Raw genomic sequence first — 19,392 nt, forward strand, 5'->3', positions numbered from 1 at the left:
CTGACCTCAATAAACTTTAGAAGACATGATGTTTCAACTTTGCTGTCAATATTTTGTACTTTAGTTTGACGGTGAAACATTCTAAAAAGCAAATCTCACCAGCCACAAACATTAGAGTAGAAATGATTGGTGTAGCTCTCTATTTCATTTCATCTACACTCACAAAAAATACAGTAGCCTACAGGTCAAAGGTTTATAGAGTCAGTACAATTTTTAAATGTTTTAAAATAGGCTTATCCTGCTTACTAGGGTCGCATTTATTTCATCAAAAATACAGCACAAATTGTAAAATTGTGAAATGTTATTGCACTATAAAAAAAACTGTTCAAACATAGTTCATCGTTTAATTTAATAATTTATTCTGGTGATTTTAAAGATTAATTTTTTGCTTCATTACTCCAGTCTTCAGAGTCACATGATCCTTCAGATATCACTGTAATAATAATAATAATAATAATAATAATAATAATAGTAATAAAAACAATAATGACTGGAGTAAAAAATTAATTAGAAACTACATACAAAAAGAAAGCATTTATTTAAAAATGTATTAATCATTTAGCAGTTTAACTTTTTTGCCCTAATGAACAGAGTAAATGGCGATGCAGTGGTGCAGTAGGTAGTGTTGTCACCTCACAGCAAGAAGGTCGCTGATCCGAGCCTCGGCTGGGTCAGTTGGTGTTTCTATGTGGAGTTTGCATGTTCTCCCCACGTTCGTGTGGGTTTCCTCTGGGTGCTCCGGATTCCCCCACAGTTCTAAGACATGGGGTACAGGTGAATTGGGTAGGCTAAATTGTCCGTAGTGTATGAATGTGAATGAGTGTGTATGGATGTTTCCCAGAGATGGGTTGTAGCTGGAAGGGCATCCGCTGCGTAAAACATGTACTGGATATGTTGGCGGTTCATTCCACTTTGGCGACCCCAGATTAATAAAGGGACTAAGCTAAAAGAAATTGAATGAATGAAGTGATGTGAGAAAAAAAGTGTTGATATTGTCTAAATTTTACAGATTTATTTTAAAATTTTTCCTTTACATAAAAATTCAGTATTTGACAGCAAATTAGATATTTTGGAAAAATAGCCTTCTTGCACATTTTTCTTCAGTAGCAGCTGTCATGTATTGTAACTGGAGCATTTTATTTATGATAAGCAGGTTTGTGGATGTGTTATTGTTTGTATTATATTTATAATATGCTGTTTGTCATTTAATTATATGCTAAAAGGCACATTTGAAGCTGCAATTTCAGTCACCAAAACATTTCAATGTCAGGTGTAATCAGTGACGGATCTCTGTTCTCTACTTTTGACCCAATTGATTGAAACACATCTTCATACCAGGTGTAAACAGATACTATACCAACCTACAGTACAGTGAAAAAGAAAAAAAGTCTTCATCACTTTTGCTGTTGTTAAAAAGCAGAAAAGAGGAGAGGGGACTGGAAAAAATGCAAGCTCTTGAGACAGGTATTTTAATTGTTGAAATTGAATTTTTTTTGTAAAAATTAAATGTAAAAAAAATAAATTGTAAAATCAAGCGTGTCCATTTAGGTAACAATGTAGAAGTTGTGCTGTAGAATAAAAGAAAGGGTTTTTCAGCACAATCAAGTGAACTTAAAAACATGTTTTACTGCATTTAAATACATTCCACAATTTTTCTTTTAAATATCAGCACAGAAAATGTGCGAAAAAGTCTAAAGAATCCATCTGGACCTGGTAATTAGCCATTTGTACTGAATGCATTTGAAAGTTGGTGCGGCCGTCCCTGCAGGCATGGAGATAGAAGATTAAAGCCGTAAGATTGCACGCCATATTTCTCAGGATTATGCCGTCAGCTCAACCCGGTCTCCTTGGTGACACTGAGGCTAAAGGCTTTTCAGATAGATGGGCGAGTTGACATGTTGTGTTTACACACACACACTCACACAGAGGATCTGGTGCTCAGGAGAGTGTTCTAATGTTTTGACAAGAGTAAGGGTGCCTCTTACGCTCCCCTGGCTCAGATCCCAGGGAAGTGCTGGTCAAGTTGCTTTAGAAGTGGGTGTCTCTCTGAAAAGTCACAGAAAGAAAACCTCACATTTTTCCACGCTAATCCACTTGCAAAAAGAAAGAAAAGTGGTAGGGCATGGCCCATCAGAAACATAAAAGCATATGCCACAACATTCAAACGTTTATTTCTGTGCTAGTTTTTTTAAAGTTTAATGCTGCTCCAATATCTTAAGAACAACAAAAATGAGTAATTTTAATATCAATGTATATATCTATATTTTTATTAGTAAAAACATATTTTAATGCCAGACCTGACACGCTAATTCCTAAAGTTCCTTTATTGAATTAGTGTCTTTGATATGAGGAAATGTGTGTTTGAAAATGCTGTAACCTGGCAGTGTCTACGAGTCCCTGGTGGGGAAGAGGATGTGCTGCCCCCTGCTGCTCATTTCACCGAATCTCACTTTCAATCATATTCATTTGTGTGAAGCCTACACAATACAAATACATTGTTTTTAGAAAACTTCACAGGAAGTCATTTTGTCGTCATTTTGTATACATATGGTGCAAATTTATGTGTGTTATTACATGCAGTGTAGATTATTTTGTATTCATATACTTGTACATGGTTGACCTTAGGTATATTTTTGTCCTGCTTTTGATTTGTGTCATATTTTGCACGACGAGAATATTCTTCGAAACACTGCCACTTAATGTGGGGTCCGCCCGGTCCCTGAGAGCAGGTGCTCGTTACCCCTCCCCCTTCCCCTCACTGTGCTGCTGAAGTGTTATCTCATGAATATCAATTTAGTCACTCTGACGTAGCTGCGTAGCATGCGGTCACGCACCAAACTCGATGTAGGAGGATTGGTTACGTTGCTCCCCCGAGGCGGGAAACTCCTCACGTAGGTCCTGCCCACATCAGACAGGAAGCTCCTCCCCTCACCGGCTCCGCTCGGCTCTCCGTCGACGAGTGTGTCAACAATGTACTGGCGAGCGCTGTGATACGATGGATAAACGCGTCTCCTTTCCATTTATAAGACGGAAATAGGATTTACCTCTCTTTACAGGTGAGAAGACTGTGTGTTTATTTATTTATTATTGAAGAGCTTATAACTAAAGATAGTCCAGAGAGTGGCTTTATAAAGGAGAGAGAGAGAAGGAACCGTCGCAGTATAAAGAGTCAGCGCTCATCGAGAGCGTGCGTGTGTATTGTGTGTGCGCTGGCGCGCTTGTGTGTATTGTTAAATGTGTGCGCGCGTGTTTGCTTTTATCACGCTCACAAATAAACATTTATTCTACTAATGGGGTTTAGCTGGCTGTATTCTTTCTGAACATAATCATATGTGTTAGAGAAGCTATTATTACGAGTCATAACCAGGACTGGTTCTCAAATCCTTGTCAGCTCCCTATCTAGTCAGCAGCAGTATAGGGCGTCATGAGTCAGCGACTGACGATTCTACTGTTATGTTCCAAAATGGTTGAGAGTTGACAAGATTTAAAAACAACTCGCATGGTTCTTCATTGGCATACTCATCATCATATTAGCAGTAAGCTTATTAACACTAATAATGCATTAAGTGTTCTGTTGACTAATATATAGGTTTTGTTGTGAGATTGCGATTTAGAAGGCTTGCTTTATATCTGTCAAAATATATAGTGGCCAAAAGCATTAAACAGAATGTACACATGGACTTTTACCTGATATATAGTTATGATCTCATAATTTTGCTCTGTATTCATGTCAGATATGTGTGCGCTGTGATAGAGATTAGACACTGCTCTCATGGTCAAACACAGCTTTGTCATCGAGTTCATTCATTTACATATTGTAACAATGTTCCTGAAAAGCATCCTGGTTCCTTTATCTGTTTTTGTTTATTAAATGTCCCAGCAGAATTTTTACAGCAGTACTTAATTGGTAGAAAGGCTTAGTTGTTTGTGGAAACCTGAGCCTGATTTTATTTATTTCTTTTTCCAAATGCCTAATAAACGCACTGTGTTGTCATAACGCAGCTTGTCACTTTCTGAGTGTGGTGACAGTTTGTCGGCAGTAAAAGGCAGCTGTGGATCTTGTAAAAGTAATTAAGCCTGCTGCTGTAATCTCTGGTGTTTACATTCAGTGCCTAAAGAAAAAGGCTGACCCAGTTTTGCATGTCCTCATCACAAGCAAATCCTTGAAAAGACTTCCAGTTGGAGTGGTCGCTAACACACCCTAGAGTTTGCATGTGTTTCCATAGTTCTACTCCAGAAGAGGCACAGCACATTTGCCTTTTCTAAACTCACATTTGACTATCTCTCGAAGCTGTGACCTTACGCTGATGGCTGTGTGAAAGGGCATGGAGCAGTGTTTCAGAGTAGCTCTCTTGATGAGATGTCTGCAAGATCCACAGGCGTTTTCCTGCCGGGACGTTTCCTTATGGCCATTGGGTTTTGTGAAATAATTGGGATGATATTCTCTTGTGCCTGCGTGGGGGTCCTCACGCTTGTCGATGGACGCTCTTGTTGAGAAGGATCAACAGGAAGTGGCAGAGCAGCTGTGTCAACATGTCGTAAAGCACCTGTCTGCTGTGGGCTGTTTCAGAGGGCAAACCCCCGCTGAAAAGCTCACAGACACCCCCTGCTGCCCTCTCGAACCCTCGTCCCCTCCTTCTTGCTTCTTTATTCATGCAGTGCTTAGCCTTTATCCTCATGGAACCATACAAGCGCTTTCACCCGTGTCCTGTGATCTCTTAGCACACTACCCTCCATGTCTGTGCACGAAATGATTTTGTGGCCGATACAGTATCTAGAAAATGGGATGCTCGTAAAAGCCATTCATTATAGCAGCTGAGACCTTCGAATATTTACCTTATTGTGCTACTTAGGAGTAAGCTGTTTTCTGTAAAATGTGCAAGACTGGTTCAGTTAGCCTCTGTAGTTAAATAACTAGAAGACGACACACCAGAAGACGCAATTGACACCGAAAACGATAAACTGTTTGCACTACAGACCAATGTATTTATGACTGTTAATGAATAAAAATAATATTATTAGTATATTATTGTAAATAATGTAGAGTTACTCTAACCAGATGATACTTCTTTTATAAGTTACAAATGACTTCACTAAATCTGAAATAAGAAATAAAATAATTCCTGGTTGTCCAGTCTCGCTCCTGGTCTTCTCCAACAAGCCTGCACAGCCATTTTAAACACCATGTCTGCTTGCATTTGCCTATAATAATTTTTTGTCAGTTACAAGAGACTGATGCTTAAAATGCGTAAAAGTGGTCTAAATTGTTTTGTACTCGTTTATTTTCTATTACTATCAGAGGTAATCAAAAAATAGAGTCAGGCCCTGTCCACACGAACATGTGTATTTTTCTACACGTTTTGGCTTTTCGTAAAAAAGCTTTGCTGTATCGGATCAACTAAAGCCAAAACCTTTTAAAAACTACTGTTAATGGCTGACTTATACTTCTGCGTCAACGCTGATGGACACCTCTCAAAAAATTAACTACGCATTGCAATGACGCATAGCACAAGCTCTGTGATTGGGCAGCTTGGGTAACTGTGATGAGTGTGGGTAGTGCTGAGAGCCGCAAGCCCAATAGAGTGAGTGCTTACAAGACTTGTAAGGGAGCTTCAGATGGAGACTTTTGTTTTGTGTTTATCTTATAATTAAAGTTACTGTATGTCCACCAGTTCCCGTCTCTGAATGAGCAAGTTTTAGCTACTTGTAGCGTTCTGAAAAAACGAAAACCGGTGAATAAACACCACATGGAGAAACATTTAAACCTACTGCCAGCTAGCGTTTCGAAAATGTTATTGCAGAGCAACACAAACAGCACGCAGAATTATAAATGCATGGCTGCAAGGTTGTCACCATGGGTGACACCGTTTACTCTACGCAGAAGTGTAAACCAGCCTTAAAATTATTAATTACGCTTGAGTCTGTGTTGTCTTGTAGTCTGCAAAACTTTAGTTTTTGGCTTATGGAGACAGATTGTGTGCTGCAATCTTTATTGTTCACAAGATGTGCAATGTCTGTGCAATGTCCGACGTAACCAAATACTGTGCTAAGTAGGCTTGTAACATGTATACTGATTTAGACTATTATGTAGGACAGTGCGATTTATTTATTTATTTATTTATTATTTTTTGACAGATATTGCGATTTTGATCTGATTTACAATTCAATTCAAGCTTCAAGCTGATTTTAATTTAATTCAAGCTTCAACTCATTAATTCTGCGACAGCTCCTAAAAACTACCTGTTTTTGTTTGGTGTCTGCAACTTTGAAACCAAAATATTCCCATATTACAAATGCTGTTTTTCTTTGATATTAATTCATCTATTAATGCTTCTTAGCATTAAGCAGCAGATGTCATAATGCCACTTGTCAGTGCTTTCCTTTTTTTTTATTTTTTCTGCGTGGGCAGCATAAAAGTGTGCTCACTCAATTGGCTAGTTATAAAGCCCCGGTTAAATCACACGATTTTGGCACGATTACCTTGATGTCGTGGGGAGTTGTAAATGACAAATGGGCATCACGATTGGGCATCGATACCATGTCTGTGATAACTTCATTGCAGAAAGTTTAGCATATTTGATTTTCTGAAGCATAGCGGACTGGTTTTGAAGATATTGTTCATTATTTTTGCTTGCATATATGTATATGTATTTTATATTGCAGCCTCTTGCAATTAACTAATCACAACATTTAAAATTGCAAGTTTGATTAATCGCACAGCCCTACTATTATGCCTACTTATGTTTAGGACAGAGGCATCAGAATTTTGCCAACTGTAACAAATAATAACACTTTTCGGGGTTTCTGATAGGCCAGCATTATTTTACAGTTATACGTATATCGCCACCTGTTGATTTGGCATGCTCTTGAATGGCGCTTAATAGGGTGTTTTCACAGATTTTTTTAAAACCATGCTTGTGTGGGTGAGATTTGTTTTAAAAAGGAGGAAAAACTGTTTACAAAACACTCGTGTATGTGTGGACATGGCCTCGGTTTGATTGCTGTATAAATGCTATTGTTGAATGCATTTGAAATGGCTACAAAAGTCCACCAGCTCTCCAACTCTCAATGTACTGTAGAAGGTGTACCAAAACAGAACAAAGTATTCGTATTTTGCTGCATTGTATTAATATGGATCACAGAAGCGTTGTATTTGCCATCCATATCCTTTTCCCTAGCTGAAATGAGAACTCATGTGGTCAAGAGTTTATAAATATATACACCAGGTGAAACAAAAGTGGGTCCTGGTTGACTATTTATCATCGGATCTCTGATAATTGTATGTTAATAACAGGAAGAAGCAGGGAACTTGATTAAGTGTGTTTAATTGAACTAAACTCTGGAGGGAGGTGCCTTAAATATCAAATTAGAAATTGCACGTCATAGGAGGCGGAGTTCCACAACACACCCATCGATTTTGTAATCGTCATGAACCAATAGATGTCTATTATCCAATTCGAATTGCACAAAATGTATGCTTTGGTGAGCTGTTTCAAACTGTTGAGCAAACTCAAAAGATCTTTGTTTCAGACAGATTTTGTTTGAAATGACATCATTTCATTTTCAATTTCATTTGAAGTATACCAGGGCCTTTACAGGAACAGGATTACCAGTACGGTGAAAATAAGTAAATAAATGAACACAAGTTACAACTTGTTTACACCATATTATGGATGATAATACTAAATTGGATACACTAAAATGCAAGCCGATGAGCATTCTTAAGTAGAAATGTTGCTTAGGATGTTTTACACCTCCAGTCTTGCAGTTTTTTTTGATAACCGCAAGCTACTTTCAGTATACTTCTTACAGACTTCCTCTTTTTTTTTTGTCTGCGTTTGTTTTGTGATGAGTCTGAACAGATCTCTACAGTAAGCGCAGGGATTTTATCAGATCCCAGATGTTTTTCTTTCACTCATCCAATCATTAAACACTGTTTAATGTATAGCATACCCAATAAAACAAACTAGAGGCGTAACTGTGTTTACTTCATTAACAACAGTCTTTTTCCTAAATGTATGTGAGTTAACATGAGAGTGAGGGTTTTACATGCGAAAGCTCTTTTAAATAGGTACGCTTTTAGTGTCACACTATCCTTACTCACCAGAATGTGAGATAGCGCCCTCTGAAGGTTATGGACTCATGTTTATTTTCTAATTTTGCATGGCTGTACTAAACCACATAGCGTAGGTATGAATAGAAAGCAACTAAGTGAGCACTTCCTGTGTAAGCTGTAGCTCCAAGGCAGTCACACAACAGACCACATGCGCACACAAGCAACCGTCAGTTACATATCGTTCAATCTTGTCACGACCTCAGCTCAGGGAGAAAGCTTACTGCTCTGATTTGCCTATCCACCCTAGTCAAACACAGCCCTGGCTCTGCATATGCAAATGCTCTGGCATGCTGGGTAATGTGCAGGACGGGCGGTGACGGGCGTCCCCGGCTCACAGCTGTTATCTGATGTTATCTTTGACACCAGATCGGCCTCGACATGTTGCAGCATTCAGCGTCCACGACCTGGAAACCAGACCTTTCAACTGTCAGCACCTTCGTATCAGACTCCGCAGCGCTGTGTGCCACCAAAACATGCAAGAGAAATTGTGTTCCCAATGGCAAATTGGATAGGCTTTCAATTAAAATAGACAGAAGCCTATAGCTTAATAAAATACAATTAGACCATATTTAACTTTACAGTTTGATAGAATATTACACTAGAAATAATGTGGAGTGGGACTTGATTGAGTCATGCATGTCAGGCCGTGAGTTTATTTTGTTAATATTTCTGTTTTTCTTTAGCCATGCCACCTTCATTACTTCTGCAGAAAGGAAAAGTCATTTCAGAGGCTGATAAAGGATATATTGCGTCTTTATAAAGGATTACTTAACATTTAATGGGGCTGGCCGAATTAAGCAAAATGAAAGTCAACATGTTTTACATGGTTTATTTATGTATTTTTCTATGATGCACTTCACTTATCGTAATGTGTATGTATTCGCACATGGAGGACTCTGTTACTTTTTTCCTTCACGAATCAGACATGTTGTTTCAGCCAAACTGGGTTTTAAAGTGGATTTAAAATGCAAAGTCTAAAAAAGTTCAATAATTAAATAACCCTTAATTTTGATAATAGATCAATCTAAAAGTCAAAAAACAAGTAAGGACTCAGAAAGCTTCACCAGATGACTTAAGATCTCTATTTGGAAAGAATTTATAATTTTAGATAAATTGGAATAATTCTGCAATGGTAATGCATAAATCTTTAACATTTTTGGGATCCATACATTTTTCTTGTTGTCTGTGCTATTTGCAGTGCATTTCTTTATTTGCATGTGTTGTTGCACGTGTTTAGAGATTTATGAAGTAATGTTTACTCTATGCACCTCATAAAATCCATCTATAAACTTTTTAGATGTCCCCCAACACATTTTCATTGAAATCTGTGCTATTTGCTGTGCATTTCTGTATTTGCATGTGTTGTGAGTATTTTCATGCATAACAATCTATAAATACAATCTATAAATTAATACATATGAAATAAAGTGTTTTATCATTTCCCTAACAGTATTTAAGTAAACTAACTGATAAAAATCAAAAAAATTCAACATAATTAAAAACAGTAATTTTCTTTAATACCTGACAGCTTTTAAAATCATTATACATTCCCCTGGCATCAAAACCACATGCAAATGATAATTTATAATACAAACTCAACATTGCATATATTCTGTGATACGATTTTGTGAATGATCACATTGCCATATCGATGCTGAAACCACATATTGAGCAGCTCTAATATAAAGAGATTTTATTAGATATTTAGAACTAAACAGATTTTTTGTCCTGAGGTATCAGATTTTCTTGTTGGAAATAATTGTTGAAGCTTTTAATACGGGACATACAGTAGTATCACGGTATTGACCTAATCTGCAATAAAGCCTAATTTATAACCAAAATCACTGTTTGTTGCTGTATATACTGTATTGCTTAAGTGTCTAGATGTTCAGATAAAGTGCAATTTAGATAACACTTGAACACAATGAAGTCTCATTAGTAAGCGTTACTTAATGCATTAAAATCAGTAGCGATAAATAGAAATATAGTTATTTGTTAAAGTACAACTGAATTTTATTACTTACTAACTCCATTTAATTAATTGATCATAACTAGGGCCAAATGGAATCTGCTGACGGTTTTTGCTATTTCTGAAGAGAATTTTAGTAAAAATCTGCGGATTTCTGAGAAATAATTTTGGGAGTATCGTTACAAGGCTGTCTAAAGCACAAGCAGTTTTGCTTTCTCGCATACGCTCATCGCACGTCTATTTTTTAAATAACTTTTCGAGCTCATGATAATAACGTGCGCAAGATAATTGATGGACGTCTGACATCTGATTCTATCAGAAGCGTAAAGCTTGAAAAAACAAAGGAGAAGCTTGAAAATGATTCTTTCAGCAAGCTAAATCACGATCAAACTGCCATATTTAACTATTATCATCACCTTATGGACTTTTATGAACTCAGAATGATGGAATTACTATCTAACAAGAGGTTACATGTGCTGGTGAAGATTAAAGATACGGATGAGAGGTTTGCACTGACTGTGGGTGAGGGCTATATGTTGTGTGTTGTTTTTAAACCCAAATAAGGACTAAATGTATGCTGTGTGTAGTTTTTTCTCTAATTGGTAACATATCGGAGAGTGTAAGGGTCTGTATGTGTTCATATATTTTGCAATTATTTATTTTACATAATTAACATTGATCTGCAGTTATAATCAAATCATGTTCATATAAAAGTTAGTAATGAGCATTTATACACAAGTATTTATGTGCATTCAGCATCTGTTTTTGTGAGAAGTGTTTGTCCAACTATATGTGAACGACCCGTATAGCTTTACTTTGACAGTTCCTCAAGTGAGAATGACATTGACTGAAACTTTCTGTCTTACACTATGCTCACCAAAAGTGTACCATTGGTACTCTTTTTTTCCATTGGAAACGCTAGCTTGATTAAGGCGACCCGTACTGTACCACTCAGTGGAAACGGGCCATTACTGTACAGAGTTAATGAACAAAATGCCTTTAAATATTTACAGAATTTTCAATGCCGTAGGCCAGGTTAACATGCAAAAATGTTAGTTTGAATGTAATATTAACTATGAAGTCTTCATCGTAGTGATAAAGCAACAAATACTGCAGTGATAAAGCAACAATCTGAATATTCCTAAAAGACATCAATTAAATGAAGTAATTATTCACAGTGTTTTGAATTGCTCATGATATGAATATTATCAGGATTGTTGAATATAATCGCCATATGTCTAGTCCTATGTTTTTTGGAGGGGATCCGGATGAGTGCATTTTGGCCCCAGATGCAAGCGTTGAGAACACCACAGCAGTGTGTGAAAGTAGCTTCTGTAATCCCTGTGGTGGCGATAAGACACGGCTAAACAAACGCAGTGCAAGCAGCGCTGAAGCCAGAGATAAGACACACACACGCTCGCCCAGACCTTGTCTTATCACCCTGCAGTTCATACAGCATAGTGCTCACATTGTGTGTGTTCTGTCCAGGTCTGCGGCCGTTTTGTCACAGTGTGTAAGTGTGTCGGAGGTTCTTGAGTGTCGTGTGGTGGGGTGAAGCAGCAGGGCAGTTTAACGTCACAGTATCACTTACAGCTCAGTCCCCATAATCGCCACACTGGTCGACTGTCCTCAGCTGACAGGAAACCCTTAGGGGCTGCAACAGAGGTGGCCCAAAATCCTCCACACCAACACAATACATAAAAAGGCAGCATTCTTCACTCCCCACAGTGCTCACACACTGTTGTTCTGCTAGTGCTGTCTTCAATAGTCTCTGCGCATGACACACACACACACACACACACACACAGGAGAAAGGCTTCATTATGAACCACCTGGAAGTGCCACAGCCAGCTGCCAGATCAGCTGAATGTCATATGGTGTGTGTGTGTGTGTGTGTGTGTGTGTGTGTGTGTGTGTGTGTGTGTGCGCGCATGTGTGTAAGTGTGTGTGCGTGTAAAGCTGAAGTCGCTCATGTATTTCTCTATCCAGCAGTTTTAGCAGTGTAGAAAGCACACGTGACTTTAAAGAACTGTCACATTAAAGGAGACCTATTATGATCCTTTTTACAAAATGTAAAATAAGTCTCTAATGTCCCTAGAGTGTTTATGTGAAGTTTCAGCTCAAAATACCCCACAAATACTGTTTTTTAACTCTTTGAAACTGCCTACTTGAGTCAAATTTTGCCGTTTTTAGGACTGTCACTTTATATTTAATTTTAAGCTCCCAGTCTTCTTTTAAAAATGATCTTCGACAGGAATTATTTGAAAACACAAAGAATGGATGGCTGCTTCACACTCAGGGATGTTTATGCTAATGAGACAGAAAGATTGTCACTAATGAATGGGAATTTCCGCCTCCGATGACACGCACAAAGGAAGAATGTTAATCAAAGTGTTGTCCTGATTGTTTTTATCCAGTGTGATTATAAAAAATAGAATTAATATATTTTCACCATTAGAGGCTGGGTATATTCACAAACACTTGCCACACAACTGTGTTTGTGTTCAACCCTTATAAAAGTGATTTTTACATAAAAGGTCTCATTTAAGCTTAAATCTCTTAGGTCATGTGTCCACCACACTTTTAGCTAGCTGAAAATGTTAGCACTTTTTGGAAAAGCCTAGCTGTACATATTTGAAAACATGCAACTTTGCATTCCTGGATAAAAACAAATGCAAGTTCTACTTGCCAAGTTGAGGACCAAGGAGGTAGTCTAACAATCGAACCTAAAGGCTGATTTGAATCGTGTTTTAAATACAAGCAACGGCACCTGATAGAAGGAATATTCTCCATATTACCAGGAGTTCAACCAACACCTGGAATTTATATATTGGAAACAGCTTCTATTTCTTGCAGCTGAACGACAGAAAACTGACAATGATGACATCAGGTACACCTCATGTGCTTTATTCAGTGTTAAATGCTAACAATATGAGTTTGAATGGCATTTTACATGACATTTATTGCTATACTACAGAAAGCAGCAGCAGATAGTTCACCTCAGATCTTGAAAATAAAATAAACTTATTAGAATTGACCTTTAGAACTGTGACTCAAAACCAACCCATATCAGCTATTAAAGAGGTTTAATTTGTATTATTAGATTATAAACCTTACCATTTTGTGAGGCTGTATTTTTAATGTGTTTCGTCTGGTGCAAACAGCCAAATTGCTTATCACTGCCAATCATATCACGTAGCGTGTTGTTATGACACGGTGTTACAATGTAACCTGCTCACCTTATGTTTACATTCATAATATTTATATTATTTGTTAATTTATAACCTCATGTGCAACTCTGAATCTGCGTCTCGTTTCGGAGTTTGCTACCATCCTCCAGAGCTCACATTTTGGTCACAGACACATGCTTTAAGAGAAATATGCATTTTTCCAACAAGGCAACCCGGGATGCTGAAATATAATTGGCTAAACTGGCATTGAGCGGGTTAAAAGAACCTGCACAGAATGCCCATTTTCAAAGCAGAATAACTGACTTCAGCATTGTTTTTCAGATAAACAAGAATGTTCACTCGGCGTGTCTCTTAAGTATATGCAAACATTTTATGGTATTTTTATGCTTTAGAAGAGTCAAACACTTACATATAGCACCTTTAAGATCAAATGCTTCGCCTATTATGATACTGTACTACTGGTATTTGTCCCATCATCCTTATCCTCTCTGTGATTGGCTGGCTCATTAAAGAGTGACAGTGAAGAGTGCTGTGTTTTATCAAAAGTGCAATACCCTTCAATTATTGGTAAAACATTGCCATGCTACTGGCATTAAGAAAAATGGCAATCTTATTAAAAACAACTTTAAAACCAAAGAAACAAGAGTTCAGAGGTGTCATTTGATAATTAATAAGATCTAATGCAATTTACAGTTCCCAGAATTAACACAACATGACAAAATATGTAAATGGACTATTTGGAGACCATACTCATGTTACAAGATGCCCAAGGCCTGAACAAAACCCTTCACTTGCATTTTTTCTAAATAAGGGTGAATGATGTGAAATTACGAGGTGATTTAATGTGGTGAAATATGTGTGGGTGAGTATGAGCAAGCTGCCGTGTGCTTGTCATAAAGATGAGTCTGCAAGCACTTCCAGATAGTGTTCCGTGAAAGGGGAGTGTTGTGTTTGTTTTTGTGCGGACTGTAGTTTCCTTTTTGCTGTGTGCATTCTCATTTATTCAGACTGTAGTGATAAAACCAGTCATTCTGGGTCAAGCATGTGTTTGTATGTCTGTGTGTGTATATATCCTCACACACTCTCCCCGAGGGCCATGTTAGATTGAGTCACGCACACACACGCGGGGTAATTCCAGATGAATGACAGCAGATAGCTCTGTCCTGCAGATCTGGACCGCTTTAATGAGCTGATAGGCAAATCTGTTGCTGGTTAAAGATTAAACGCTCTCCAGGGCAGCACACCTCTTATCTCAGCAGTAGGCCGCAGCACAGTGGAGCCACTGGGATTATTGTGTGTGTTTACGCATGGTCAGGTCAGAAGTGGGCTGTTCATTGGAGTCCCTGTGTGTTTTGTTATATTGTGGCTTGCGATTGTGCCAAAAGGGCAGCAGCTCTACTGTTACAGCAGATCAGCAGATTAATCTAGATTAGTAAACACTGACTTTCGTCTATTCTCACTCGTAGTTTGAAATCACAACAGACACGGCACAAGGAAAGCATACAAAGGTGGAGATGCTGATTTCTTTGTTTTTATCGCATTTGCTACTGTAGAGCTTCTGAATATATGTGATGAATGCAGTAGTTCCAATCTTATTGCAGATGGTAGCTCCCTCTGCTGGGCAACAGCACATCATGGTCATATATCAGCAGGAATCTGGGTTCACTGGCAAACGAACCACAGTAACATGCTTAGGAATCCCAGCTTTTACCTCATGGATAGAGATTAGTATTACCTTTTGAAGGCCAGGAGGCAAATTTAAAGTTCAGACAGTTGCCAGTTTACTGATAATAGAGGTCTCCACACTTCCAAAGACCAATTTATAACTCAAACTAACTGGTAGGGAGCATATTTTATTGTATAGACAGGCCTGTAGCCAGGGGGGTTCGGGTGGTGGGAAAGACTTTCCCCTCTCTGACAAAAGTCTAGAATTTGTCCCATACATGAACTCATTTGTCCTATTTTAACTGCAGTGCCATCATAAATCGTGACATTTACCCATCGAAAAAGGCTTCAAGACTAAGTGGAATCCTCTGTTGGCTGTTGCTTCGGTGTACCTTCAACTAATCAGATTTGGCCAATGCTAACAAATATTTTCATACAATCTGACGTAAGAGAAAACATCATTCCCTACCGTATTGTGTTTTACCAGAAAACATTATACATCTAACTTTTTTTTCCAAATCTTAGACCTTACTCTTAAAAACAAAAAATGAGCAATGAAAAGGTGTGAAGCACCAAAAGCAGACCATATTGAAAGTGTAAAGAATACTGCTTTGGCTATTTTGTTATCCATGAATTTTGAAATGAAAGGCTAGAAAAATGTGAAGCTCTACATTATTATTATTATTATTATTATTATTATTATTATTATTATTATTATTATTATCATTATCATTATCATTATTATGATGTTTTAATTTATTTTTTATTAAAATGGCCAAATTGTAACTGAGGAAAGTTGAATGTGCTGGCCAGTTTGTTATTTGCCCAATTTATATTTTTTTTATTAAAAAAATTTAAAACAAATTTCTATTTTTCTAATGACATATGATGTAATAAAATGTATTTTAAAAATGCATTAAAAGTATTATTTCACATTTCTCTATTCAAAGTCTTTAGGAAATATTTTTGGTATTACAAAAGTGTGGTTATGATGACCATTCAGCAAGCTAGTTTAGCTAAAAATAGTGCTTAAAATGTGACAAATATGCAGTATTTAAATCACAAAATTAAATAGAAAATGAGGTGAATAACTGCAAAAAGTAAATTTTTTTGAGAAAAAAATAATTGCCACTTTTACCAGGCTGGCTACGTGCTTGACAGATAATATTAGCAGATTTCAAAGATGATGTAATGCAAATGTTATTGTTTAAAAACTATTTCTGTGACACAATAAATTCTAAACAGTTTTAAATGACACAGGTGGATCAGAGATATTGAAAAGGCACATATCACATATGTGGAGACTTCTTTGGCTAAATAAATAAATGTTAAAATAATGCAAATCTAAAGAGTGGCCACTGGTGAAGTAAACCCTAGAGAGTTTCAAATAACATTATACATCTGATTTAGTGGATACAAGTTGGCTGTTCATTCAGTTGATTCATTTGATTGCATGATGATAGAATTATTTATAAAACAAGTCATTGATTTTCTAATATTCCAAACTAATACAAGAATCCTGGTAAATTACTGTAATATTACCCTTTTCACAAATGTGCTGTAGCTATGTTCCGTCTTCTTAATGGTTAAGATATCATTCACACATCAGTACCAAAATACTAATAAATTCTGATGCAGTCATCGAAAATTACCTTTAATTACCATTTCATTATTTCATCTGAAAAACATCTCATATAAAAAAAATGTAGTTGTATGATTTTGCTAAAAAACTAATTGTCAAAATAGGTCTAATCTCTTTAGGAATTGTTAAATTACTGTTGTAGAGCTGAATGATGAAAAATCATTTATAATGTAATAAGTCATTTAACTGTCACCACTTAAAATCATATCAAGATTTAAGAAAAATACTTTATTTTAGTTTTTTATTTTACATGTACAGAATCAAAACATTTATTAAACAGTTATTTGGTAAGAAAATAAAATGAAGTTTTGTAATTTGTGGAATAATTAATTTAGTATCAAGTCAATATTAATGTAGGAAGTAACACTATTAGCATTCGTACAATATGTGTGCTGTGTTTATGTGATGTATCTGTGTGTAGATGAATGAGCTCTGTTGATGAGTTGAAGACAGTCCCTCCTTCACCTTCTTTTTTCTTCATCTCTCGGTGTGAAAACTGTGAGCATTACCAGGAGGAAAGACAACTGAATCATTGTGGCCTGCGGTGATGACTTCAAGTTCTCTGTTTAACTCTTCATATTCTGCACACACCTACCACAAATGGCTTGCTTTCATGAAACTGCTCAATTTAGGGTGAACTCACACTAGGTGTTCTGAACCATGCCCCAGCACGTTTGACCCCCAAAGCCTGGCTCATTTGACTAGTGGGATCACTCTGTGCTGCGCCCAGGGTGTGGTTGCGTGCAGCGCGGTTGCTTGTACATTTCAGTGAGACAAAAGCACTGGATCTTTTCAGGAATATATTGTGACAGTGCCCTGTGTCATCACAATGATCTAAGCATGCTCCGACCTGGAATGTAAATGTGCAGTGTGAGTGCAGGCTAGGAGAGAAGTAAGGAGGGGGGCGACAGTCGTACTCAGCCCTAGTGTGATCACACAAATCACACTAGTAAAAGGGATGATCATATGCATTTATGGATAATAACTTATTGTTAAATATAACTGATATGTTGCTACTTTTATTCTGTATAATGATTAATTGACTAATGACATTTGTAGAAATGTAAACATTCACTCTCTATCCTTCATCTTAGTCTCTGATTTATCAGGGGTCAACACGGCAGAATGAATTGCCAATTACTCTGTCATGGGGCTAGGCGATAATGCAAAAAAAAATAATCATGGTATCATGTTTTATATCATTCGATATGAACAATTATTAAATATTTTTAAACAATACATATTTTACATATTTTTTTTATTTAACCACTTTATTGTAATTTACCAACATTTCTAAGGCATATAGATTTAAGAGTTAAAAACAAAAATATTTAAACAAAATATCTCATAAACATAAGTGATAAAAAAGACTCTTAAACTTAATAAATAAAATGTTACAAATTGTGTGCAATGGTAAAGCATAAATACTGAACAATCAAAGCAAACTTTAAGTTAGATCAACATCTTTACAGTGTAAATAATAATGATACAGTTAACCTCAATCTCTGTTAACAAAACAAAATTATAAAATCATTTCTAAGCTTTCAAGTAAAATAACTAACCAACATTATTTAAATACATCATTTCAAATTGTTAAATGAGCGAATGACAACATGCAAAAAAAAAAAAAAATCTTTCAGATGGGGAGCTAGTGGCTGGGATGCACATGAAAAGAAACCAAAAAGCCACTCTGGCAACATCCTTACATCCTTTTTTTATTTACAATCTCATTTTCGCATATGTTGTTTTTCTGACCTAAAGTGGCAAGTGCAAGCGCATGGTTTCGGTTTCATTGACCATTTACAATGGGCTTTGCACTCCCTACAGCAAATTTTAGTTTACCATTAGAGCATGTCTTTGGACTGCGGAGGAAACCGGAGCACCCACGAGAATATGCAGAAAACATCCAAACTCCATTCAGAAATGCCAGCTGGCCCAGCCAAGAATCAAACCAGTCACCTCCTTGCTGTAAGGTGGGAAAACATGTTATCAGCCAAAATGTTAGCATATATTGTTCTACTTGGTGTTGTCAGAAGAATCGAGTTTGTCACCAATTACTGAAATAAAAAAGTCAATTTCCCGCTAACATTTGATTGTTGGTTGAGCGCCATTTGTGCATTCTTAAACACCATTTATTGGTCATTGTTTCTGCATGCTCAACAGAAGTGACTGTGATTGGCTGTAAAGGTCATCAGTTTACCTCTCTTCACCGCATGCAAACACAGATACAGGGACATGAGGACGTAAACACAATGGCCAATCAACAGTGTTTAAGAACACATTTAACAGCATTTACATGTTTGCGCCAAATGGATTTTTTTTTATAATTTTTTTTTTTTCATTCAACACAATACTTTTTTAGAACACTAATTTTAAGCAGTTGTAGCTGTTATAAAAAATATGCACACAAATGCTACAGTGTGAATTTAGAGCTGACCGATTAATCAAAGACAACTTTCATGTGTGTCAGTTACAGCTGCTTGATTAATCGAAAAAAAATTGCGATCTCAATTTGAGCCCCCACACGATCTTAATCCAGCATTTCTACAATTAAGCTAATTATATTTTCGAGGTCAGGAGAGAAGCATGAAGGCTTTCGCACAAGTCTTTACATTGTTTTTAAACGTTGCTCAGCAAAGTGGACACCTTCAAATGGTGTTGAAAAAGTCACCTACTGTATTCGCGGCCGTAATTACACGTGAGCTGACCGTGAGCTCTGTGTTTTACCACAGAGAAGATGCACGTGAATGATGTCCACTTTAGTAAACAGAACCACTAATTTCTCTGAATGATGGCAGCCATCACATGA

General features: G+C 36.9%; 1 protein-coding gene across 12 annotated transcripts in view; it reads left to right on the forward strand.

The window, feature by feature from the left end:
• Positions 1-19,392, forward strand: part of gse1b (Gse1 coiled-coil protein b) — a 321,762-nt gene that overhangs the window by 261,816 nt on the left and 40,554 nt on the right. For 5 of the 12 annotated variants that reach the window (XR_012393753.1, XR_012393752.1, XM_073929385.1 and 2 more), the window contains exon 1: positions 2,947-3,056. The exons of the other annotated variants lie outside the window; for them this stretch is intronic. The gene's annotated coding sequence lies outside the window, so the exon portion shown is untranslated. Of the gene's footprint in view, positions 1-2,946; positions 3,057-19,392 lie in introns of those variants that run through there. 12 annotated transcript variants of the gene reach the window in all.

Source organism: Danio rerio, chromosome 18, assembly GCF_049306965.1.
Source record: "Danio rerio strain Tuebingen ecotype United States chromosome 18, GRCz12tu, whole genome shotgun sequence".
Taxonomy (NCBI): domain Eukaryota; kingdom Metazoa; phylum Chordata; class Actinopteri; order Cypriniformes; family Danionidae; genus Danio; species Danio rerio.